The sequence below is a fragment of the Petaurus breviceps genome, unplaced genomic scaffold (assembly GCF_028583685.1).
Source record: "Petaurus breviceps papuanus isolate PSGF00001 unplaced genomic scaffold, PetGlider_PUasm1.0 90602, whole genome shotgun sequence".
In the NCBI taxonomy this organism is placed as follows: Eukaryota; Metazoa; Chordata; class Mammalia; order Diprotodontia; family Petauridae; genus Petaurus; species Petaurus breviceps.
Window position 1 is genome coordinate 5389501 of NW_027187283.1, and position 26356 is coordinate 5415856.

The 26356-nt window shown below is 35.9% G+C and overlaps 1 long non-coding RNA gene across 1 annotated transcript in view; it reads left to right on the plus strand.

Moving 5' to 3' along the window:
• The window catches only part of LOC138142725 (uncharacterized), a 189797-nt gene extending 181311 nt beyond the window's left edge, over nucleotides 1–8486 (plus strand). The window contains exon 3 of the long non-coding RNA XR_011163529.1: nucleotides 8048–8486. This is a non-coding gene — a long non-coding RNA (uncharacterized lncRNA). The remainder of the gene's footprint in view (nucleotides 1–8047) is intronic.
• The last annotated feature ends 17870 nt before the right edge of the window (nucleotides 8487–26356 follow it).

Sequence of the window (26356 nt, forward strand, 5' to 3'; positions counted from 1 at the left end):
TATATATATATATATATATATATATATATATATATATATATATATATCTTTCTAATCCCTTCAATTACTGAGAAAAGTTTCATAAAATACAATTATTTTTTTCCATGTAGGAATGTTAATAGTTCAACTTTGATAAGTTCCTTATGATTTCTTTTCCCTGTTTATATTCTCATGTTTCTCTTGCTTCTTGTATCTGAATGTCAAATTTTCTCTTCAACTCTGTTTTTTTCAGCAAGAATGCTTGAAAGTCCTCTATTCCACTGAATGACCAAATTTTCCCCTGAAACATGATACTCAGTTTTGCTGGGTAGGTGACTCTTGGTTTTAGTCCCAGCTCCCTTGACCTCTGGAATATCACATTCCAAGCCCTTCAATCCCTCAGTGTAGAAGCTGCTAGATCCTGAGTTATTCTGATTATGTTTCCACAATATTCAAATTGTTTCTTTCTGGCTGCTTGTAATATTCTCTCCTTAATCTGGGAATTCTGGAATCTGGCTATAATATTCCTAGGAGTTTTCTTTTTGGGATCTTTTTCAGGAGGTGATCAGTCAATTCTTTCAACCTCTATTTTGCCCTCTGGTACTAAAACATCAGGGCAGTTTTCTTTGAGAACTTCCTGGAGGATGCTTTCTAGGTTCTTACTTTGGTCATGGCTTTCAGGTAGTCTAATAATTTTTAAGTTATCTCTCCTCGATCTCTTTTCCAGGTTAGTGGTTTTTCCCATGAGATATTTCACATTGCCTTCTATTCTTTCATTTGTTTGGATCTGTTTAACAGCATCTTGATTTCTTATAAAGTCATTAGCTTCCATTTGCTCCAATCTAATTCTGAAGCAATGGTTCTCCTCATTGAGCTTTTGAGATTCTTTTTCCGTCTGGCAAATTCGACTTTTTAAGGCATTCTTCTCCTCATTGACTTTTTGAGCCTCCTTTGCCATTTGAGTCAGTCTGTTTTTTAAGGTATTATTTTCTTCAGTCAGGCTGTTGACTCTCATTTCATAATTTTCTTGCATTGTTCTCATTTCTCTTCCCAATTTTTCCTCCATTTCTCTTATCTGCTTCTTAAAGTCCTCTATGTCCTGTCACCAGCTTGTATTTTCCTTTGATTCTTTTGGTGCAGGAATTCTGACTTCACTGTTTTCTTCCTGTTCCATGCCTTGCTCCTTCTTATCCCCAAAATAGGAGTGTAACGTTGGAATCTTCTGTCTGCTTTGCTTCCTTTGCCTGCTCATTTTGCCACTCAATTATTTGACTTTTGGGCTTTTTGCCACAGTAGGATTCTGCAACCAGACAGGGGAGTTTTCGTCCCAAACGCTGGGGTTTTCTCAGCTGCCGGAGGTATTCGATGGGTGCCCTCTCTGAGGTCTCCACAAGCTCTGGCAAGCTGGGCACACACCCCAGGACCTCCACCCTAAACTGCAGTCCAGATCCAAGCAGGTTAAAGCAAGAGCGATGACCCCTCAGACTGGTGCTTGGTCCCCCTACACTCTGCAGGCCAGGAGCTGAAGCCGCCATGTGGCTCTGGCTGGCTGTGCTGGTGTCTCAGCGGTTTCTCGTCCTGGGGGTAAAAGCCAGGCACTCCCACTTACTGGGTCCCAAAGTCCAGACTGCACTGGCCTCTCACCTTGTCCTTCACATCTATGTGTTGATAAATCTGGAAAAGGCCACAGCTGCTGCTGATCTGGAGTCCCTCTGGCTGTGGCTGGTCAGGCCCATCCTGGGGCTAAAGCTAGGTGTGGGGCAGAACTGTGCTGGCTGATTCCTGCCAGGCTGTCCTCAGCTGGAGGTTACCTTCTCTGTGTCATTTTGTGGGTTCTGCAGCTCCAAAGTTTGTTTAGAGTCCCCTTTTTACATGGATTGGGGAAGGTGGAAGCTGGAGCCACAGAAAGGTCGTGTTTCTACTCTGCCATCTTGGTTCCGCCCCCCTCAGCTGTTTTTTTTAATGAAATATTTCGTATTGTCTTCTATTTTGTATTGTTTTACTGTTTTTTGATTGTTTCATAATTTCTTATAAAGTCCTGAGCTTCCAATTGCTCAATTCTAATCTTGAAAAACATTTTCTTCATTCAGTTTTTGTCCATCTATTTCTATTTGGCCCTCTACTTTTTAAGGAGGTTTTTTTTTTAATTCAGTGAATTTTTGTGACTCTTTTCCCACTTGATCTATTCTGTTTTTTTAAGGTATTCTTCTTCTCTGACTTTCCTAACCTCTTTTAACATTTTACCTAGTCTGTTTTTAGATGTTATCTTCTCCAGTATTTATTTTGCGTTTCCTTTACCAAGCTGTAAAGCTACATTATTTTCTTGAATTACCCTCATTTCTCTTTCCAATTTTTTCTCTACCTTTCTTACTGATTTTCAAAATCCTTTTTGAATTCTTCCATGGAATGAGAACAATTTATATTTTTCTTGGTGGCTTTCTTGGAAACTTGGAGGATTTAGAGCTTTAAATTTGTTTTCTTCTTCTGACTTTGTATTTTGTCAGCATAGTAACTTTCTGTGGTCAGAATTTTTTTCTGTTGTTTTCTTATTTTCCCACTACATTACTTGACTTTTAACTCGTTTTTAAAATAAATCTCTCTTTCCAGGGAAGAGGGTACATTGTCCCAAGTGCTTCAGGTGGTTTGTGCAGCTGTTTTCAGAGATTCTTCTAGGGACTTATAAGTTTTAAATCCTTCCAAGGTGTTATGATCTAAGGAGATGAGTTTACTCTTCTCCTGGCCTGTGCTCTGGTTTGTGAGTGGCCACAAGCTATCTTTTCTGCCCTAGAACTGTGAGGAGTTTCTCCATTCCACTGTGGTCATAACTCTAGTGCTAGTGCTAATGCTAGTCCTCTTCCTTGTCCTGGGACTGCCACCTGGCACTGCAACGTGGGTCTATGTATGGGCAAAGCAACTGTCCAAAGTCTCTCCAGTCACTCCAAAGGCCTGCTTCCTGCTTTGCTGGATCCAGGGCTGTTCTGGGGTGGCCTGTGCTACATTGTTTTCCACTCTTACTCATTTGAATCAGACCATTCCTGCCGGTTTTCCAAATTCTCTTTTGTATCTGTGGGCTGAAGGTCTGGATACTACCATGGCTGCCATTGATTCAATCACCCTGAGGCCTACTCTTTGTTTTCTAGGGCCTGGACTGCTGTGGTGATGGGGTGCTTGGGATCTATGTTTTTAAAATCAATTTGTAATACCACTTTGTAACATCAGTCTGTAAAACCAGTTTGTAAAATCACATACCCCCCTCCCCCCAGTCTCAGAGCATTAACTCTGCCCCTATCCACCCCCCTCCCACCTACCGCCCCTAGCTTCAGAGCAATAACTCTACCCAGCAACAACTATCTCAGCTTGGAACAATAACAAGCTATCTTATGAATCCTTGAGTAAAGTATCTATAAACATTCCAGCTTAGGCAACTATTATCTCCCCCTTGTATAGTGTCCCACTGCCCACATGAATCCTTCAGTACCCTATTTCTAGGTTAACTCCTTGGCTGCCTCAATAAATCCTTCAGGACACTATCTTCAGGTTAGCTCCTTAGCCTATTATCCCCTGAGTCTCCTTTTAGCCTTGGTTCCCAGACATCCATCTTGTCAAACATGAGCACTGATAGGTGGCAGACTGGGCACTTCTCCATTAGCCCTTGACTGCTAGCTGACTTAGTGACATTTCAAGCCTAAAACCACACCTTCAAGTAGCCCCAGCTTGGGCTTTTTCCCAGTGAACCATGGGCAATAGGCCTGTGCAGTTACATTAAAAATGCCATGTTGCTTTAAACATGGGCCCCACCTTACCTCCTCCCTAATCCCAACCTTAACCACCTAGTTGGCATAATTGGCATGGGATTACCCTATAAAAATCTTAATTCTATCCTTTTGAGGTTGCAGGTCCTCTAAAGGACTCTTGCCTGCTGTACAGTCTAATAACCTTTGCCAGCTGTAAAGCGCAAAATAAACTTTTACAACTCTGACTCCAAGTTGGCTTGGGCTGAATTCTTTCAAGACTGAATCGGAGGCTTTCTGGTCTTAGATAAGATCAGAGTTCCTGCTGAACCTATTGGGAGCCATCCCTCATCAGTGGTGCAGTCTGCAATGAACACCCTGGTGCAACAGACCTTTGCTGCCAATCTTCTAAGTTGTCTTGGGCTGGAAAATTATTTCACTCCATTTTTTTTGAGTGCTCTATGCTAGAATAGTTGAGAGTCATTATTTAAGCATATTTGGAGGGGTTTGGGGGAGAACTAAGATTAGTTCTTGCCTTTACTCTGCCATGTTGGCTCTGCCTCCTATTTTAAAAAATTTTGAGTTTTAATTTCTCTTCCTTCTCTCCACCTACCTCATTTGGAAGGCAAACAATTTGATATAGGTTATATATGTGCAGTCATACAAAAAAATTTCACTTAGTTATGCTGTAAAGGAAAACTTTGACAAAAGGAAACAAGAAAAATGAAGTTAAGACAAAAGAATACTTTGATCTGCATTCAGACTTCATTTGTTCTTTCTCTGGATAGATAGCATTTTTCATCCTTTATAATTGTCTTGAATCATTGTATTGCTGAGACTAACTAAAGCATTTATAGTTGGTCACTTTAAAATATTGCTGTTACTAAGTTATTCTGAGTGATTACAATTTTTTGAATTGAAATTGAAATTTAATTGAATTATTTCTTTCTGGAATGCTTGCAATGTTTCTCTTTGATTTGGGAGCTCTGGAATTTGATCATAATATTCCTAGCAGATTTCATTTTGGGATCTTTTTCAGGACAAGATCAGGCAATTTTTTCCATTTCTATTTTATCCTCTGGTTTTAGAATACCAGAGCAGTTTTCCTTGATAATTTTTTGAAAAATGATGTGCACTCTTTTTTTTTTTGGTTATGGCTTTCAGTAGTTCAATAATTCTTAAATCATAACTCCTGAATCTATTTTTCAGATCATTTGTTTTTTGCAATGGAATATTTCATGTTTTCTTCTACTTTTTCATTCTTTTGGTTTTGTTTTATTATTATTTGATGTTTTGCAAAGTCATTAATTTCTAATTTTTAAGGAATTAGTTTCAGTGAGTTTTGTATTTCCATTGTATTTTTAAAATTCTGCTACTTAAGGAGTTATTTTCTTCACTGAATTTTTACACATCTTTATCCATTTAGCCTTTTTTTAGCCGATTTATTTTTTTTTAAGTTCTACTTTTCAATAGGTTGTTGCATATTTTTTCCTATTTGACCACTCTGCTTCTCAAGGCATTTTTCTCTTCATTGGTTTTTTTATATATTTTTTGTAACCATTTGGCCTATTCTGTTTTTTTTTTTTTTTGGTTTTGTTTTGTTTTGTTTTTAAGGAATTGGGGTTAAGTAACTTGCTCAAGGTTACACAGCCAGTTATTTCCGGGTGTGGTGCTAAGTGTCTGAGCCCAGATTCAATCCCCAGGTCATCCCAACACTGGAGCCAGTGCTCTTACTTGCTGTGCTACCTGGCCGCCCATGGTTTTTTTTTTTTTTAAGATGTTATTTTCTTCAGTATTTTTTTGCCTCCTTTAACAAGCTGATTGTTTTTTTTTTAATTTCTTCATAATTTTCTTGCATCATTCTCATTTCTCTTCCCAATTTTTCCTCTAAACTCTCTTACCTGATTTTTACAATCCTTATTGAGTTTTCCCATCACCCAACACCAATTCCTTTTCTTCTTTGAGGCTCTGAATGTAAGGGTTTTAACTTTGTTTTCTTTTTCTCAGTATATGTTTTCATTTTCCTTATCACTATAGAAATTTTTACATTAGAACTTTTTTTTCCCTCTTGTTTGTTCATTTTTTTTAGTCTGTTTCTCAACTTTTAACTCTTTGCTGATGTGGAGCCTCTCTTTCTGAGGTGGAATTCACATTGTCCTAAGTTTCAGTGGTTTTGTTTAGTCGTTTTCATAGGTCATTCTGGGGGCCTGTATGTTTTCTGTTCTTCTAAGGTGGTATGATCCAGGGAGAATTGTGTACTGTGCACTGGTCTGTGAGTGAACACAAGCATTCTTTCTGCCCTGGAGATGTAATGAGGGTCCTCATTCCCTTCCTGCCATAAGTTCCACTGTGCTAGTGTTCCTCCTTGCCCTGAGACTTCCATCCAGTGTTGTGACACCAATACAATTGTGGGCAAAGCAACAGAGTCTCGCCTCAGGTGCTAGCCAAGAGACTGTGTGATCGCCTTATCAGTTGTTCAACCCCCTTCCCATCTGTGAGCTCAGAGCTCTACAATTAGCTATTTCTCTGGTTGATTCAGTCACTTACAAAGCCTGTTTCTGACTAGCTGGGGCCAAGAGTCTGCATGGATTTATTCTTCACTCTGCTATCCTGCACTCTCACCCCTTTGTGACAGACCTTTCTTACAAACTCTTAACCCCATCACTTTGTGGGTTCTGTCACTTCAGAATTTGTGCTAAGGCATTATTTTAAGTTTTTTCAAGTGAGTTTTGAGAAGAGTCCAGGTGAGTCACTGCCTTTTCTCCTCCATCTTGACTCTACCCCATCCTCTATTCTGTTTTAAAATGTTATTATTTTTATGTATTTTTTTCTATTTTAAGAAGTCATTGACATTTTTCATAAATGTTTTGCCTTATTCTGATTTATTTTCCCATTTTTTATCCTTCCTCTCTTTTATTTTTAATTTTAACATCTTCTTTGAGCTGTCCCAGGAATTCTTTTTGAACCTGAGACCAATTCAGAGTTTTCTTTGAGGTTTTAAATGTAGCTATTTGGACATTGACTCTTGAGCTTTTGTTTTGATCTTCCCTGTCACAATAGTAACTTTCTTTGGTCAGGATCCTTTTTGTTATTGTTCTTTGATCCTTTTTCAACCTATTTCTTGTCTTTCAACTTTATAACAAAGTTGGGATTTGCTCTCAAGATAAAGGGAGTACTATCCCATGTTTCAGAACTATTTCTGGTTTCAGAACAATTTCAGAAATGTTTTCAGAACTATTTCTGGTGATCAGCAGGTTTCTGTTCTTCCATAGTGAGATAATCTAAGAAGAAGTTAAGTTCCTGCTCTTTTCATCTCTATTCTGGTCTGTGAGTGAACACACACATTCACTTCCACCTTGGAACTGTCACCAGCATCTCCACTACTGCCAGTGTTCTTGCTCATTCTAGGACTGCTACCCAGAAACACATAAGGACAATGCAATAGAATTTTGCTTCTGGTGCTAGCAAAGTTTCCCTTGTATATCTTTCTGACCAGTTTTCAGGACCCCTTACAATCTGTGGGCTGAGAGCTCCAGAAAACATGGCTGCCAATGCACATACTCCACAAGGCCTGCTTCAGGCTTAATGAGTAGTGCCTGCACTGAAGTGACTGTGCTTAACTTTCATCCCAGTGAGATAGAATTTCCATGTTGACCTTCTAAGTTATCTTGGGCTGAAAATTTGTTTTAACCTGTCCTTTTGTTGGCTCTGCCATTCCAGAATTAACTTTAAGATGTTATTTTCATGTCTTTCAGAGAGAAATTTCAGAGAACTCAGGCTAGTCCTTACCTTTATATTGCTATCTTGGCTATTCTCCCTGTCTTTACTTTACATTCTATCATTATAGTGCATGTTTTTATAAAGGCAACATTCTAAGCAAGATTCTTAACATATATAGAACCTAAGCATCCTTTTCTTTTCATTGAGTAGAAGGGTTGAAATTCCATAAGTATATAAATATTACTATAGCCCCTAATGACATGGAGCCAGTATTCCTCTGCATATCTTCAGGCACCTAGCTACAGATAAGATCACAAAAAATTAATATACTGATACCTGTATTTTTTTCTTTACATTTTAAAAAATGTCTAGAGAAGATTTAGTATTTTCCAATTTATTTTATGTTTTGGTATGGTCATTTTATCTTGGAAATCAGCAAATACCTTGAATAATGGCTTGATTTTATGTTGTGTTGATTGTCTCTACACTTAATATAATAATGGATATAATAATGCAGATTAAACTTAAAAGTCTGTCCTGGATTTTTTGAAGAATTGGTTGCTAAACATTTATCAGCACAACCCTGTACTGAATGTATTATCATTATGATTTTACAGATGGGGAAACTGGGGTCCAAAGATGTTAAATGACTTGCCAAGGATCACACAATATGTAAGTATTGTAAATGTGGTCTGAACCCATTTCTTTCCAAACTCTATCATATATTCCTGAAGTGGGCAATACTGCCCCCTTGGGGGTGCTGGAACAATCCAGCAATAATGAAAATTAAAAACAAAAGAAGTAAAACAGCAACATTGAGAGGTTAAATAAAGTAGATTTCTCAGAAGGGTTTGGGAAGGGGTGGTGCTGAGTATTTTATTTTTTTCAAGAGGGTGGTAGGCTAAAGAAGTTTGGGAACTTTAGCAGCACTTCCTCTATATCATTCTGCCTCTAAATGACATCATAGATAATCTAATAAAAGCCCTTCATTTTACAGATCAAGATAATAAAGTTTCTAGATATATAGTTAGTTCCTCAAGATATCAAAATATAGTAATGGAAAGAGAGAATACAAAATAATCTTTCAAAAAATAATTTAAAAATCTAACATAGACTTGCTCCTCTAGGCCCAAAAAATAGAAGGAATAAATTTGAATTGCCAAAAAAAAAGAAAATATAAACATTTTAGAAAATGCCATAATAATCACAAATATCATAAAGCAGGATGGATTGTCTTCAGAAGATATGAATGACTTCTCATTGGAGATCTTCAAATAAAAGCTGAATAATTACTTGTTAGTTAGTGTTTTAGGGTCAGATAAATTTAAGTGGTTTAGAATTCCTGCCATGCGAGGATTAGTTGAAATAGGTGGTAGTATTTAGAGTAAAGAAGAGAAGATTTGGGGAGGGAAAGAAAGGGTCTTCAGTATTTGAAGGACTGTCATCATGTTTTGTTCATCACCAGAAGGAAGAATGAGGCACAATGAACAGAAATTTCAAAGATGAAAATTTAACCTTGATTTAAGAAAAATATTCCTAAATATTATTACTATCCTGAAATTAACTAGCTTAATTTGAAGAAACTGAGTTCCCTCTCATACCAAGTCTTTATGCAAAGGCTTGTTGACCACCTGTCAGCTATATTATGGTAGAAATATTTTCATTATTTTTAAAGATAAGTTGGACTAGGTAGTCTATATTATATTTTCTAACTGAGATTCTGAGGTTAGACTTACATGTAGATGGGCCAAATGTTTAAAAGACATTCATTATAAAGCAATCCAAGCATAAAGAGAACCCAACAGAAAGATTAAGCCATTTCATAATCCATTTAATGTCATTCACTTCTAAATACACAACAAACATTTTTCACCACGTTAAATATACACTAGTATTTCAATTACTGGCTGATTGCACACATAACTAATTGCAATTGCATCATCATCATTATTGTGACTTTGATTTATTTTTGTCTTTGCTTTCAATGTTTTCTGTGTGCCATAACATCCAATAATTTAGATTGATTGCAAACGAGACAGCAGATGTACAAATGACTCTGTGATTCTATGAAATGCCAGGCACAGTGGGGTGAAGACTGTAAAGGCATGTGTGTTATTTAACATTTCTTCACTGCTTAGTAGTTAGAGGAAAATGAAGTTCTTTCATTATCAGGCATTCTTTTAAGCAAAAGAAAATCCATATTTATGTCACTTTGCAAATTAGCTGAAGAATTACAGGCAAGAAAAGTAGTAACTTTCTCAAATGCCAAGAGGAATTAAAGTCTTCTAAAACAATCTAGGTTATCAAATTATAGAATATGACAATCTATTTCTTTGGTATAGGCAAAAATAATGAACTGAACATTATGAAATATTTAAGTAGGAATTAACTAATGTTTAGCCAATATCAAAAAGAAATCCTTTCCATTTTTGGGGGAGGGGGTTAGAAAACTGCATTAACTTATCCCCATCAAAAACTATTTCTGTCCCAACTTTTTTTTTTGCTTTTCAGAGGGGGTTAAGGAAGGACAATTGGGGTTAAATGACTTGCCCAAAGTCACACGACTAGTAAGCATTAAGTGTCTGAAGCCAGATTTTAAATCAGTTCCTCCTGACTCCAGGGCTGGTGCTATATTCACTGCGTCTCCTAGCTGCCCATTGTCTGTCCCAACTTTCACCCAATAATTGGATTTGTGCTTTGTAAAGGAAGGTGACCACTTCTTCCATTATCAGCTAAAAGGGAGAACATCAGCCGATTGACATAAGCAACATAAAGGCAGCTGAATAAGTATTGAACGTGAACTAAAACTGAGTGAAAAATTAAGCAACTAATATGAAGGCTGACTTTATCTAGGATTATTTCACTATTGTCAAAGAACTGAAGGGTCCATGTAATTAAACAGACATTTTTATGGGTTATTTTTAAGGAATTTCTCAATTGACAGAAGTGACAAATTCTAATTAATTATTCTGAAAACTTATACTTGTGTTGTTTGTTGTTGTTTTCAGTTGTGTCTGAACCTTTTTTGTGTCTTCTTTTGGGGTTTTCCTGGTGAAGATGCTGAAGTGCTTTGTCATTTTCTTCTTTGGGTCATTTAACAGATGAGGAAATTGAGACAACTAAGGTTAAGTGACTTGTCCAAGGTCACACAGCTACTAAGTGTCTGAGGCTGAATTTGAAGTCAGGTCTTCCTAATTCCAGGTACAGAGACCTAACCAATATGTCACCTGGATGCCCTGAAATGTTATACACATCAATCATAATAAGTTAATGTTGATTTTAAAAAATATTAACAATATTAGTATGAAAAGATGAATTTCTGTTATTTATAATTGTGTAGGAAATACTATGTGTGTCAACTTTTGGAAGAAATTTTTAAAAATCACCTATTTCTTCTAGTGATCACTTCTGAATTGTTTTTTTTTTCATTCTGTATTTTTCTGCTTTTTGTTGTTATTGCCATATATTGGTAGGTTCTTTGTATTGCTTGGCTTTCTTCCCTTAATATTTATCCATACATATTTTTAATCATTGTATCCTTCTTTAGTAGCAAGCACCCCAGTGTCACCAGGGTGGCTGCCACCACAGGTTCTTAGATCTGATTTTCTAAAGGAAAGCAACTCAAAATGGATTAACAATCTTGTTTTAATCAATCAAACATATAATTTACCTTGTTCAGGGGAAAATGTCAGCACCCCGAACTTCAGAGTATACAGAGGTTATGAGCAGAAATAACATGAAGACAGAGAAACAAACAGAACAAGCAGACAGGCCTCCAACTGTCCCACCATTGCATCCATATATAGTCAGTGACCAGAGAGGCAAGACTCTCAACATCTGGGTTTTTCAAAGCCGGGGGGCTCTCAACAACTGCCCAGAGTCTCATCTGGTCAAATTATACAATACTTCTCAAAGTGAGCCTCAAAACAAAACCTTACATCAGTATTTATATAGCCTTCACCAGGCTCAGAGAATGTAACAACCCTCTTGACCCACTGCCCAATCACAAAGTATCTCCTGAAAAACAAGCCTCCCACCACAGGATCCAGCTGCACTTAAGCCTACCAAAGGGCCTAGCAGCAGGCAAGATCTTACACAATGCAATCTTAGAAAGATGGCAACCACATAAATTTACATTCCCATTACATCTTCATATTTGGCACTTGGAATAATATTCCAATCTTAATGCATATAAAACATTGTCAATTGTTATATACTTACTCCAATAAACTATATGTATTTTTCGAAAATATCTTTCCATTCTTTCTTGCTTTCTGATTAAGATGGAATTATCCCACTGAGAATCCCTATTCTTGCCCTACTGGTCCTTCTTTTAGCCATTTATTTTACTCTACTTCTTTATTTGTAAATCTTCTTATGCCTCTCCACCATTATCTCTTTTTCCCCATGCCATTTTAAAATTCCATGACTATTAATAAAAACAATTTGTTTTCCCTCTATAAAGACTAAAATGTTTTTTAAAAATTTACTATGTATTGTCTTTATGGAGCTCCTATATATGATGCTTTTATTTTAAACTACTTATAAAATTACTTATTATTTAGTCTTGAAGTTAGACAATCACTTGCTCAGAGTATTTAGAATATTGAATTTGTTCCTGTTAACTTCCTAATAATTCTGTTGATATATAAAAATACTCTTCTTCAATATTTTTAGGAAAATTTTGGCATGGTATCCTGAAATATCGTGGTCAGATTATTTTTTGATAATTTTCACAAAACCTAAAAATGTCTAAATTTTCTTTCCTTGCTATTGCTATAGTACATATGAGAGGTGACAAGAGAAAGGAGTAGAGTGGTGGTAGGGTGAGGGAAAGAAGGCGACATATATAAGAAATATAGAATCTATAAAACTCTCCACTGCTTAGGGTGTGACACCACCAGACTAGAACACTGATAGATTACCTGATTAGCCCAGCATCACATAGTCAATATGTGCCAGGGGGGGATTTATTCTGGTTTTGAGGCTAACTATTTATTTGCCACATAGCCTCTAATTGAAAAAGTCAATAATTAGTTAAGAATATCTTATATTTAAATAGAAAGAATTTTATTTTTACACTGGACAAGAATTCTATCTGTAAGAAAAAAAAGCAATGCAAATTTATATCATTAAATTCCCTCTATCAATGTAGGAACTTAGTCCTCATGAGTTGTTGTAAAGCCAATCAAGAGCAGCAATCCTGAGGACTGCTGCTATGAATAACTTTAAAGATCTAATCTCATAGTATAGTGAACTCTCTATTTATTGAGCAGTAAACTAAAGCAAAATATTCCAGAAACTGAAGTATAACATTTAGAACAATATGATATAACAACTTATTACTAAGGTGGACACATAGTCTTAAGCAAAACATTTTTTCAACAAGTAACAATCTCCTCAATCAGTTTAGAGTATCCTAGTAAAATCTTCTTTCATCTTGACTTGAAGCTGGATTGTAATCATCCTTAAGGGATAGTAGAAAATACAAAGGCTACCTACCCCTAGGTCACAAGTAAGTCACAAATCTCAGCAGGCAGCACTGAGTACCCAAGCAAAGGTCTTTTCTTCTATACTGGAAACTGATTTCCAAACTCCATGGCTCTACTTCCATGGACTGGTGACTCCCAGCTCTTCCCTGGATTTCCCTGACTGTTGCCTGGATTCACAGGTACTCAACTCTCTGATCTCAATTCGAGGGACTGCTCCTCCCCAATTTCTTTACAGTTTCTGTTCCTAGAAAAACAAAGCTCAACAGGGCTACAACTGTATTTACACACATTGCCAGCACTATCATCTCAATTTCCTTTCTGTCTGAGAAATTAACACACAACAGCAAACAGGTCTTTGTCTGAGAACTTAACATAGACCAAGAGACAGAGCTTCTGTCTGAGAAACCAAAAACAAATCAACAGTAAAAGTCCTAGGATTCCAAAAGCAGCAGTAAAGCCTTCTTTCAGGTCTTCTGTAAACAGACATCAGTAAAGTCCTTTTTCAGCGTTTCTGAACCAGAAGCAAAGTCGCATGGCTTCTGTAACAGCAGCAATGTCCTCTGTCAATGGACAGCACACATGGTTCTGGATATAACATCAACACAGAGAAAACAGACAGACTGAGTGCTGATACCAAAGACATCTTTCCTCCCAGTTCTGCTTGGTCCCAGCTCATGCTCCAGTTTTTATCCACTCTTTTAGTAAGTTCCTCTCACCATGGACTCCATTTGATGATATTAGTTATATTAGGGGTAGGGAAGGTCTCCAAGCTCCCTTAGGGCAACCCAAAATATCCTGTTTCCAAAAAAGACTTGATACAAGTAGAGGTGAGCCTCAAAGGCACTTGAATAACTGAAACAAGGAGCAAAGTACTCCTTTACTTGCCATTACAGTTGTCTAGCTTACTGAGAAATTCGACAATTTTCTTGGTGTCACAATGGCAAAATTTTTCAGAGACAGTACTTGAATCCTTGCTTCCCAAGACCGTTTTCTGCCCCCTATGCTTTGTTGCCTCTATAGTGAAGGAAAAAAAGGATGAATACAATGCAATTTGAAAACCAGCTAGTGATTAATGGACAAATCACCTGCTTTGTTAACTTCAAATTTCTGTTTTCAGGTTTATTTATTTTTATATTTAGAATTTCAAGTAAATTTGAGTTAATGGGTACTCATATAAGTTTAGACTACTTTTTTCCTAAAAAAATTATGTTAAATCAATAGAGTAAAAAATAAAAATTAAAAAATAATGTTCTTATTTGTTTGTCTGCCAGACTATTATTAAGCACAATTTATTTGGTACTAGGATCAAGTTTAATTTTGTGTCTAAGTCATTTTCATTTATCTTAGCCCCCTATTATTTGCAAATTTGTGAGTATAACCAAAACCTTTTTTTGAATTTCTATGACATCCATGGAAGAAAATGGTATATTTTTCCCATTTCTGTATCCAATGATATACATCATAATAAATTTCAGTCTATTTTTCTTTTTTCCTTGTTTTATGCATATTTCTTTCTTTCCTGAAAATATATGAGATACCTCATAGTGAAAGCATTATTTCTGCAAACCAGAACATGTTAATTATTTTTATACTAATGAAGGGACAGTGGTAATCATTTTATATGCTTTAATTTTGGAGAACCCATTAAGCAGTGTAAGAAAAAAAAACCTTAGAAACAATTATTATTAAATGAAAAAAAAAGTACTTCAGTAAAACTAATCCCCATTGGTGGTACCACAAGTAGCTAAGAAGGTTCCTGGTCAAGTTTAGTAATAAATGAAATAAAACCTTTGTGATGTTTGTTTAATTGGAAATAATTGTGAATGCTAACCAGTCTCTCTTGTTTCTGATAATACTCAAAGTTAATAGTGTACCTTAATTGAACAGGATGGCTATGAAGTAAAAGAGAGACCACTTTTCATTTCCCACACATTGCAACTTAGCTCAAACTCAAACCATCCTGTAATATTACCAACCCTCACCTCCTACTTAGCACCTATATGAAGCTTTACAGATAATAATAACAGTTCCCATATACGTATAATACTGAAGACTGGAATGCTCACAAAAAGTGGCAGCCTACACTTTGGTCTAACTCCAAACACAAACAATTCCAGGACTCCTCTGATAGGACTGCTTGGATGACACAGAAAACTTTTCTTGGCACAGGCCTTTGCTTTAGCTCCCTAATGGCATATCCCCCTTCCACAAGTGTAGATTTTGAAATCATCTCTGACTGACCTTCTGAAACATACACCTAGAAAGTTTATAAAGGTCAGGAACTACTGCAGAGCTTTGGGGTTTCCATGTATGGGGTTGAAGTGGATGGTGCTTTCTACTTCTGCAGGGCTTCTACCATATATAAGTTCAAGTTCATTCTCTATAGTCCAAAAGATGATCCTAAGAGGTACCTGGTTGTACTTTGGTGTAATTGTCAACGCAAAAATAATATGAAACCATTTACACTGCTAATGGGATGGCACATTGTTGAAAAGGAGTTAATACTATTATGATTATAATAATAATATTGCTATTATAATTGTTAAATTATCACAGGTACTATATTTTTTCGGAATTGTTGTATGTTACAATAATATGAAGAAATAACTATTCAATTAATAATTCCAGTAATATCTTATAATTGTTCAGAAAGTGTCCATTCAATTAATTTGATAACATTAAGTGGTCTCTATGTGAAAGATATTGTGCCAGACACTGGGAAAACAACAACAATAACAATGAAATTGTTTTTTTTTTTTCCATGAAGGAACTTAGACTACATAAGGGTTATACAATATAGACATAGAAAAATTTTTTTACAAAAGGAAAACCAAAGGTTAGGACAAAACAATTGGAGTGGAGGGAGGACTCAGAGTACACTTCATGGAGAAAGTGGTTCTTGAGTTGAACCTTGAAAATGAGGTTGATGAATGGCAGAGATAAAGAGATAAAGGCAGAGGTAAAGCTTGTTGGAAGCTCAATTAACTTGTGTGAATGCAGACAGAAGAAGGGGCAGTAGTTTCAGGAAATTATTAGCTTTAAATTTGTTATTATGTAGAATTTAAAAAGTAAACTAATGTGAAAGAAGACTGGGAGAAAGCAGGAATCAGATGGAGGCTTACAAGCTAGGGTAAAGAATATAGAAAATGGAGAGTAACTAATGGTTTTCGAGTAGGGAAGTAACATTGTCAGGTTTATGGCTTAAGCAGCTTATATTGGGAACTGGTTGTGGAGAATTTAGAAAGGAGATAAATTAAAAGCAGTATGAAGAGACTCAAATCAATTATAATACTATTTTATTGTCAAAGTATGAGGTGATGAGGTGGTGAGAAAATAAATTAGTGTGGTGTCTATTTCAGTGGAGAGAAAGGAGAGATATTGTGGAGGTAATGACTGGGGAGTTGATCATGTACCTGCTAGCTGTACCTCTCATAATATAGGGGCTCAAAAGGATGACTATCTCATATTCAATGTACTTTGTGAATGCATTCTCTAAAAACATCGCTCACTAATGTATTTCTCTGTAACAGTAAACAGAGGATATGTTTATTTGAAAGAAAAAGCATGTAATAAAATGACTCTCTAAGAAAAGTAAGAACAAAACATTTCCTATTACAAAATATTTTCCCATAAACATGAGGCACATTTTCTGACAAATACATATTGTCAGTTGGGAATATGAGTACACTGTGAGAACATAAAAAGAAAGGTATATACTTAAGGAACACATATGATCAAATGGACATGTGGAGATGTTCAAGTAGAGTTTGGATGACCATTTATCAGGAATGTTATAGTGGGAATGACTTTTAGGTATGGCATGGAACTAGGTCGCCAATTAATAAGATATTGCAATAGTCCTCCTAAGAGGTAATGAGGTTTTGAACTAAAGAGGAATTTGAGTGAATGGAGAGATGATTTGTAAGACATTAAAAAAGGTAAATTTTGGCATGTATATTTTGTTTATGGGAGAGTGTGGAGTCAAGGATAATGAAAAGGTTGTTAACCTGTAAGAGTAGAGAAGTGGTGGCACTATTGACAGATGTTTAGCATAGGAAAGCATTTTGGAGAAATGATAATTGCTTTGGACTTAGTCTTTTCTTGCATTACTTATTCATTCTTAGTCCATGGCTTGGGGATCTTTAGTTAGATACCTCATGATAATTTATAGTGATTATGCTATGTACATATTATTTATTATATAGAACTATCCAGTCATTATTTGCCTAATAAATTACCAAATAGAAGTGATGATTCCAGATTTTTCAGCTTTTAACACCAAGTCTCTTACAATCTCTCAAGTACACAATCAGTAAAGTAAGGGTATTTTCTCTGCTATCTATGCAGCTGAATTCCTGGTCCTTTCATAAGCAGATGGGATCCTCAAAATAGCTCCATATTCATGGTCAGGTTTGTATGAAGGAAGAAGGGTAAATTATGTCCATTTTGAAATATTCAATTTAAGTTGAGCATAAGATAACCAGAAGAAAATATACACTAGGCAATGAAAAAGCATTACTAGATTTCAGGAGGATGTTGAGAAATAGGTATGTAAATTTTGGAGTTATCTTCATAGGTGACTTGAACTCAAGGTTTCTGATGAAATTTCCAAGAGAGTAAGTACAGGGAAAGAAGAAAAGAGGAAAGGTGAAGATGACAGAATCCTAGATACACAAATTCTGATGGGGCAGGAGATCTTTGACAATGGAGCAGACATTCAGGAAAGAAGAGAGCTAGGAAAAATTGTAAATATCAAAATCACTGAAGTGATTCCATCTTATAAAATCTTTCCATCTAGTTCCTGGTTCTCTTCTACTACAGGATCCTGACTCTTTTTAGGGCCCTAAAAGTGTTGCGACAGCTAAAAATCTTAGTAACAGATATCCCAACTTGCTCCCAAAACTATGTAATGTTTTAATCGTATATCTTCCTGATAACCATGAGACAGCCTGGAACCACCTGGAAAGTTCTTCACTTCTTCCCCACCTATGTATAAAATTCCACCTCCCATGACCCCATATATTCATAGTCCAATATATACTGCCTATAGGCACATATTCTGAGTGATCGTTATTTGCTGAACCTTATAATAAAGCTGTTCTAACTTCCCTCCAACTTTGGCATCTGGGTTTTGCCCTACAATTCTGGAGGTAGTAATGGGATTCTGCTGAGACAGCTAAAGGCCAGGAAAGGAGGAGTTGATAAATTGGGCACAATCCAGGTAAGTAACAATACTTCCAGTTTCTGAAAACATCTTCACCTTTATCTTTCCTGGTGAGGTGCTGAGGCCAAATCCCAAGAACTCTAAGTCATTCAGAGAAAGAATTTCTCTTGCAGCAATCACAGAGCTGGGTAGTTTATTGCTGGAGTCTCCTCTGTCACTAATGATTGAAAAAAATTTAATAACCTAGGCATGCTTCCCATAGATGCATCTCTAAGATTAGAACATAACCTGTTATGTACACTGGGGCAATTATATTTTCTACAGAAAGAAAGGTTTATGTAGAATTATCAGCAAAGCAACAGTCAGGTTTATTTGCCAGTCAAGGGGCAAATCCTAGTAGGTAGGAACCTCCTTTGGAGAAAGATTTCCTGATGCTGCTGTATGTATCAAATACTTTATGAGCCCTTAGTCCAAATGATATAGGAAAATTATGGTGAATCATGTAGTTATAAAATATAAGCATGATAGCTATTGGCCAAATGATAAATAATGCCTGTTGTCTAAATACCAAATAGAGGGAATAAAATAAGTAATCCAGGAGTTACAAAAACAGGGGGCAAATAAAAAAGAACATTCCACATGCAATACCCCTATTTTGGTGGTGAAGGAAAAAAAATAACTGTTAAGAAGGATTGACCTATTTATCATGTTTTAAATTATTTTCTCATTTTCTCTTTGCCTTTATGTATTCTTGGGATCTGGACATTCCACAGTGCCTTCTGTGTCTCCTTTAGAGAAATAGATTTTTAAAAATGTAGTATCTGGTATACTTCTAGAACTTGACGTGTTAAGTGTTTTATTTGTGTGATGTCAAGTATATTTTAAGTATTGTCTGTGTTTTCTGTCTTGGTAAATCCAAACTGACTTTTTTCTGTGCCCTGATCATCCAAAGGAAAAAGAGTAAAGTGAAATCATTTCTGTGAATCTTCCAAAAATTTCAGATAATCTCTGCTTCTCTCTCCATTTTAATTTTAGTTAAGTTGGGGAGACAGTTAAGAGACACACATAAGGAAGCAGGAGGGAATCTTTGTTTCCAGGCAGCAGAATTTTATAGCATTGTAAACTAAACAGAAAAAAATTGTGGCTAAAATATGATTTCTCTACTGTGAATTTCTAAATTGTGGTTTGAATCTTTTTAAAATAAATATTGGATTATTTTAGTGAGTTTTAGGGTACCATCCTATAGAATTGGTTTTAATGAAAAATAAAAATAAAATTTGTGATCGTTAAATGGAAACAGCACTTAGATCTTTTAACACTCTTTTCCTGGAAGATGACAGATATATTGTTTACAAGTAAGAAAGGAAGGAAATTTTAAAGAAGAAGGAGGAAGAGGAGAAGGAGGAAAGAGAAAAATAGAGAAGTGGAAGGGAACTGAAGAGCTGCTTTGAAATTATCATCAGTAAACCTGCAACATGGAAAATAAAAGAATTTCTAGGCTACATTTCAAATTTAAATTGTATTTAAAATATTCATTATTAATTCTTTGGTTCCCATGAAAAGAGAGAAATTTGTTTAAGTCAGAAAGCAACTTGAATATAAGTAAAATTTAATTTGGGAGAATGTTTATGTTATCACTGCATGGTCTTCTGTGAATAATATAACAGAAAATAATTGCTGAGGTAAACTAGAAGTAAAGTCACCTAAAGCCAATTGGACTGGATCATGCATTCATAAGTTATTAAAAATTCCAAAAGATAAAGTATTTTATTAGTTTGCATTTTTTAAATAAAACTTGTGTTGAATTATAAAGAAGGAATTCAATAAAGTGAAGAAGCCAAGGTTCTACAGGTATTCTGACATATGATTAAGAAAAGACTAGAGGACTAAGATAGAAAGGAGGAGAAAGAAAGAAAGAAGAAACAAAAAAGGTCAGTTTCAAAATTTTGAAAGACTATGTAATTTGTGATACAGAAAAATATAGAAATATTTGCAGAAAGGAATTATTTGAGGGTAGCATATCTAAATTTTGTCCTTGAAGGATAATTAAGAGGGTATATTTTTGTTATTTGAAGATTATAATATCTTCATGGACCCTGAATGAGGGAACAGAGAATGTAAGAATGCCAGTTTAAATTTTACGCAGTAGATTAAATGAAATTAGTGGACCCTATAATGTGAAGTGTTATTAATAAATGGCGCTTGGATAGATTCAGATTTTGAATGTTACCATTAGTGATTTTAAATTCAGATTTGATTTAATTGGTTTGTCTTAAAACTGAATTATAATGTGGTCACTCATTTACAATGAGAAATATTATCCTGTTAATATAATTATATAAAATCAGAAAAATGAAAAATATATTTGATATTTACAATTAAGGCAATATGTTTGGAAAATGCATGGATCAGGAAAATCTGAGTTTAAATGCAGTTTCAGAAGTTTATTAACTGTGTGATTTTAAAGTAGTCATCATCTTAGTCACTTGCCTTATTTTCCTTTTTCAAAAAATAGGTAATTAAGGGAGGTGACAGCACTGGCAGCAGCAGCAGTGGCTGCTTCTGGAGCTCAGGGTCCACAGACGATGCAGGAATGGAATTGTTGATCAGAGGAGGATTGCAGTGATTGCTTTGCTGGTGTTGAGGCAGGTTTTTCTTCCTTTAAACTGCTTGGATTTTGGTCATAGTTCTGGATGAGGTAAAGCACTGATGTGGCAGAACTTGAGGCTGTGATGGAAAAGGAACAATCCTCACAGTTCCAAGGCAGAAAAGAGTGCTTGTTGGCACTCAGACCAGAGCAAAGACCAGGAAAGAAGTAAACACCTCTCTTTTGATCAGACTGCCTTGGAAGAGATGAAAATTCACAGGTCCCTAGAAGTATCTTTGAAAATAGCTGCCTGGGAGATATATATATATATATATATATATATATATATATATATGGTCATATCTTAGACATACCTGTCAGTACTGTGTAGACTTCAGGTTGCAATTTTATAACTGAGATTATTAAGTCCCTAGGGTGTGGTATCTTAAGATCTGGGAGTCACTAAGTTACAGTGGCAGAAAGAGCAGATGTCAAGATTTTCATAGTGGGATATAAAGAATGACTAAATCCAACAAGACAAAGGTGGATGAAGAAAACCTCAGTTCCATTTGTACCCCTACAATGTCCAACATTCTGGAAGAAACACACTCACCCTTTGGAGGAAGTAATTAAAGTGGAAGAGAATGATAAACTTTGGCTGGTTCTAATCTATAATATTGGAAAAATTATCTACATTAAAAAAAAAAAACTAAAAATTGGGTGGCTAGGTGGCACAGAGAGTAGAACACTGGCCCTGGAGTCAGGAGGAGTTTAGTTCAAATCTGGCCTCAGACACTTTACACAAAAACTAGCCATGTGACCTTGGGCAAGTCACTTAACCCCAATTTACCTCCAAAAAATAAAAATAAAATAAAAGTATATACATAAATAAAATCAAAGATCCATCAAAGTAATAAACTGTATATTTCATTAAGTATAGAGGTAAGTAAATTAATTTTGATTGCTAAGTTATTTCACTACAAAAAATGACAAAACAACAGTTTTTCTCTCTTTTTTATTTTTAGTTTACTTCATTAATTTCTACAAGATTTTGAGTTGCAAATTTTCTCCCCATTTTTCCTCTACCCACCAGCCCAAAACAGCGATTGCAATGAATAACCCCTCCCCCAATCTGCTCTCTTCTATATCTTCCACCATACTCCCTCTGACTTTCCAGTAGGGCACAGTGGATCTCTATGGCCCAGTGCCTGTATATCTTATTTCCCAGTTACTATATATATATATATATATATATATATATATATATATATATATATATTTTTTTTTTAAACTTTGTATTCTGGATTCTTTCCCTTCCTTTCTTGTCACCCACCCTTACTGGGAAGATAAGCAATTCAATATAGGTTGTACATGTGTAGCTATGCAAAACATTGCTATAGTGGACATATGGTGAAAGATTGACTGTATTTCCATTCATCCTATCCCACCCCGCACTTGTTCTATTCTCTACATTGATCTGAAAGTGGGTGCTTCCAACTACCCTCCCCCCCAGACCTGCCCTCTCTTCCCACCATCCCCCCCACTCATCCTATTCCCCCCTACTCTCCTGTAGGCAAGATACCCTATTTTTTGTGTATGTCATTCCCTCCTTAAGGCAAATTCAATGAGAATAGCATTGATTCATTCCCTTTTGCCTTCCCCTTTTTCCCCACCATTGTAACAGTTTTCCCTTGCCTCTTCTATATGGGGTAATTTACCCCATTCTCCCCATCTCCTCTTATTATATTCTTCTCTCACCTATCAATTTCATCTTTTAAGTATCATCCCTTCCTATTAAATTGGTCCTGTGCCCTCCATATATGTATACTTGTACACATATATACACACTCACATATGCCCCTATACCCTCCTATATATATATATATATACATATATGTATGTATATGTATATATACATACACACACATGCACATTTCAACTCCCTTTAACTATTTTCATACTTAGAAAAGTTTCATAAGTTACAATTATCATTTTTCCATGTAGGAATGTAAATAGTTCAACTTTCATAAGTTCTTTATGATTTCTTTTCCCTGTTTACCTTCTCATGCTTCTCTTGCTTCTTGTATCTGTGTCAAATTTTTTATTCAACTCTTTTTTTTTTTCATCAAGAATGCTTGAAAGTCCTCTATTCCATTGAATGACCATATATTCCCCTTAAACATGATACTCAGCTTTTCTGGGAAGTTGATTCTTGGTTTTAATCCCAGCTCCTTTGACCTCAGGAATATCATATTCCAAGTCCTTCAATAACTCACTGTAGACACTGCCAGATCCTGTGTTATCTTGATGGTGTTATCACAATATTCAAATTGTTTCTTCCTGGCTGCCTGTAACATTTTCTCCTTGATCTGGGAACTCTGGAACCTGGCTATAATATTCCTATGAGTTTACTTTTGAGGATCTTTTTCAGGAGGTGATCAGTGAATTCTTTCCACCTCTATTTTACCCTTTGGTTCTAAATCATCAGGGCAATTTTCCTTGAGAATTTCTTGGAGGATGATTTGTAGGTTCTTTTTTTTGCCTTTTGGGGATTTTTTGGAGGGCAGTTGGGGTTAAGGGACTTGCCCAAGGTCACATGGCTAGTTTTTGTGTTGTGTCTGAGGACAAATTTGAACTGAGGGTCTCCTGAATCCAGGGTCAGTGCTCTATTCACTGTGCCACTTAGCTGCCCCTATAGGTTCTTTTTTTTATCATGGCTTTCAAGTAGTCTGATAATTTTTAAATTATCTCTCCTGGATGAATTTTCCAGGTCAGTTGTTTTTCCAATGAGATAATTTACCTTGTCTTCTATTTTTTTTTCATTTGTTTGGATCTGTTTAATAGTATCTTGATTTCTCATAAAGTCGCTAGCTTCCATTTGCTCCAATCTAATTCTGAAGAAATGATTCTCTTCAGCGAGCTTTTGAGATTCTTTTTCCATATGGAAAATTTGGCTTTTTACGGCATTCTTCTCCTCATTGTGTTTTTGAGACTCTTTTGCCATTTGTAGTCTATTTTTTAAAGTGTTATTTTCTTCAGTCAAGTTGTTGACTGTCGTTTCATAATTTTCTTGCATCATTCTCATTTCTCTTCCCAAGTTTTTCTTCCACTTCTCTTATTTGGTTTTCAAAATCCTCTTTAACCTCCTCTGTGGTTTGTAACCAGCTCATATTTTTCTTGGTAGCTTTTGGTGCAGGAACTCTGACTTTCCTGTCTTCCTCCTGTTCCATGGTTTGATCCTTTTTGTCACCAAAGTAGGAGTGTGATGTCAGATTGCTCTGCTTGCTTTGCTTTCTTTGCTTTCTCCTGTTTCCACTCAATTACTTGACTTTTGAGCTTTTTGGCACAGTAGAACTCTGTTACCAGAAAGGTAAGCTTTTTCCCAATTGTTGGGGTTTTCTCAGCTGCTGGAGCTATTAGTTGCGTGCCCTTTCTGAAGGCTCCACATACTCTGGCATACTGGTCACATACCCCAGGGCCTGCACCTTAGACAACAATCCAGATCCAAGCAGGTTAAAGCAAGAGTGATTACCCCTAAGACTGGTTGCTTGGTCCCACTACAATCTGCAGGCCAGGAGCTCTGAAGCAGTCTAGTGTTGGCAGCTGCATGGCAGAGTCTCCTCAGCCACTTCTCCTGCCAGGGGGTAAAGGCCAGACCACACTCCCAAACTCATTGTTCCCAAAGTCCACACTGCAATGACTTCTCACTTTGTCCCTAGCATTTATGAGTTGGTAATTCTGGATATGACTACAGCTGCTCGTGATTTGAAGTCCCTCCAGCCAGTGGCTGTTTGTGGATACCCTGAGGCTAAACCTTGGGCTTGTGCAGGGCTGGGCTCAGCTCCCACAGTACTGTGTTGACCCCTTTAGGCCACCCCCCTTTATTAATTTCTCATGCAAAGCCAACATAGCTCTGATTTATTTTTTTTTAACTTAATGGAATATAAGATACTCATAACGATTATTTTAGTTTTGATTTTAAAGACCCAGTGTTACATAATAAAGGCTGGTTGCTTGAGTTTAGTCCTACTACAAATTTCTATGTATTATTTACTCTCTCCTAATAGACCTATTATTTTATAGGGAATTTTTAGAAACTCCCTCTCTCAATGCAGGTATACATCTGCTCTTCAACTTACAGGTTCTGGAAGTATTTTGAGCTCAGAGAGGTTATGTGAGATACCCAATGTCAGAGTCAAGGCATGGACACCAATGAGAAATTTAAATCTGCTAAATCTCTGAAGTTCCTCAGTCTTTTCTCTGGTCAATGTGAGGGAGAAGCAGAGACAAAGGTTTTATTTATCCCTCTTATCCTTTCAAGCAATTCTTTCTCAAGGGTTTGGCTAGAATTTTATCTTTTTCTAAGTTACTAGACAAATTAATTTGGTCTCTTAAATGGCTTGCTATTTATAGAATACACACAGGGTGTGACAGGGTGTACATTAGTTTAATGCATCTGATTGATTGATTTTTTAATGGCAGGGAGAACCTTGTATTCATTGAAATTACTGAACAATTTCCCAAATATAATCCATCTTGTTCTTTTTCAATTCTAGTCCAATCTTATGTACAGACATGTTGTATCTAATTCAATGGGCTGCTCATCCAACTGCAAATCTTAATTTAGGTCTTTGCTTTTCCTTATGTAGATTATTGGACTAAACTTTTCTGAATGTCTGTGACTTCCACCAAGAAAGTTCGGTAGTCTTCCTGGCATAATGTCACCTTACAAACAGCATCTAGATGACCTTACCATCTCTATGGAACTTATATGTAGCACAAATTCTTCTCCATGAGATTCATGAGGACTTTGATGGCCCTCTATATCCTTTTCAAACTTTGTTTAATACTGACAACCAGGGGATTGTTTTACAAGGCCAAATATTTCTCAGTTTACAGGGACTTAATCTGTTCTTTGAGCCTGACTCAATTATTCCATGGTTTGTATTTCTCCCACCTACAGGTTTCCTGTGGAAAATATCAGAATATAATTTGTAGATTTCAACAAATGTGTAGAAAAAGTCCCTTATTCTGATACAAAAAAATTTGTAGGAACAATACATTTATTGTTTAACCTTTGTCTTACACAAATTGAAGGAATTAATCAAAGTAGAACAGGATGATAAAGTTGGCCAGGTTTTAATCTGTAATATTAAAGGAAGTATCTACATCAATGAAATCATAGTTCTATCAAAATAACAGATGATATATTTCCTTAATTCTACAGGTGAGTGAATTAATTCTGATTGATAAGTTATTTCACTAAAAAAAATGACAAAGTACCAGTTTTAAAAATTAGGTTTTAACCATGTGACCACATATCTTCATTTTATTTTTTTTCAATCAATATCAAAGAATACCAAATCATATGTCAAATAAGAACATCAAAGAAAAGTAAATGATATTAAGAAAAAAAAACATTTGGACAGCACAATGCTAATCATACCACATACTTAGATGATCAACTGATTCACACTGAATTGAACAAAGGGTCAAATGGTTTTTCATTTACTCACTCAACTCAATCTGTCATATCATAAATTAGGGACTTCCTTCCAATGCTACAGTTTAGAAACCATTCCATTATAAGGGAAACAATGCCTGCTCATCCCGTGTGAATCGTGGCCATGTTCTCCCAAAGGTTTTCTCCAGGAAATCCACCTCAAACACCAGAGGTCCTCTT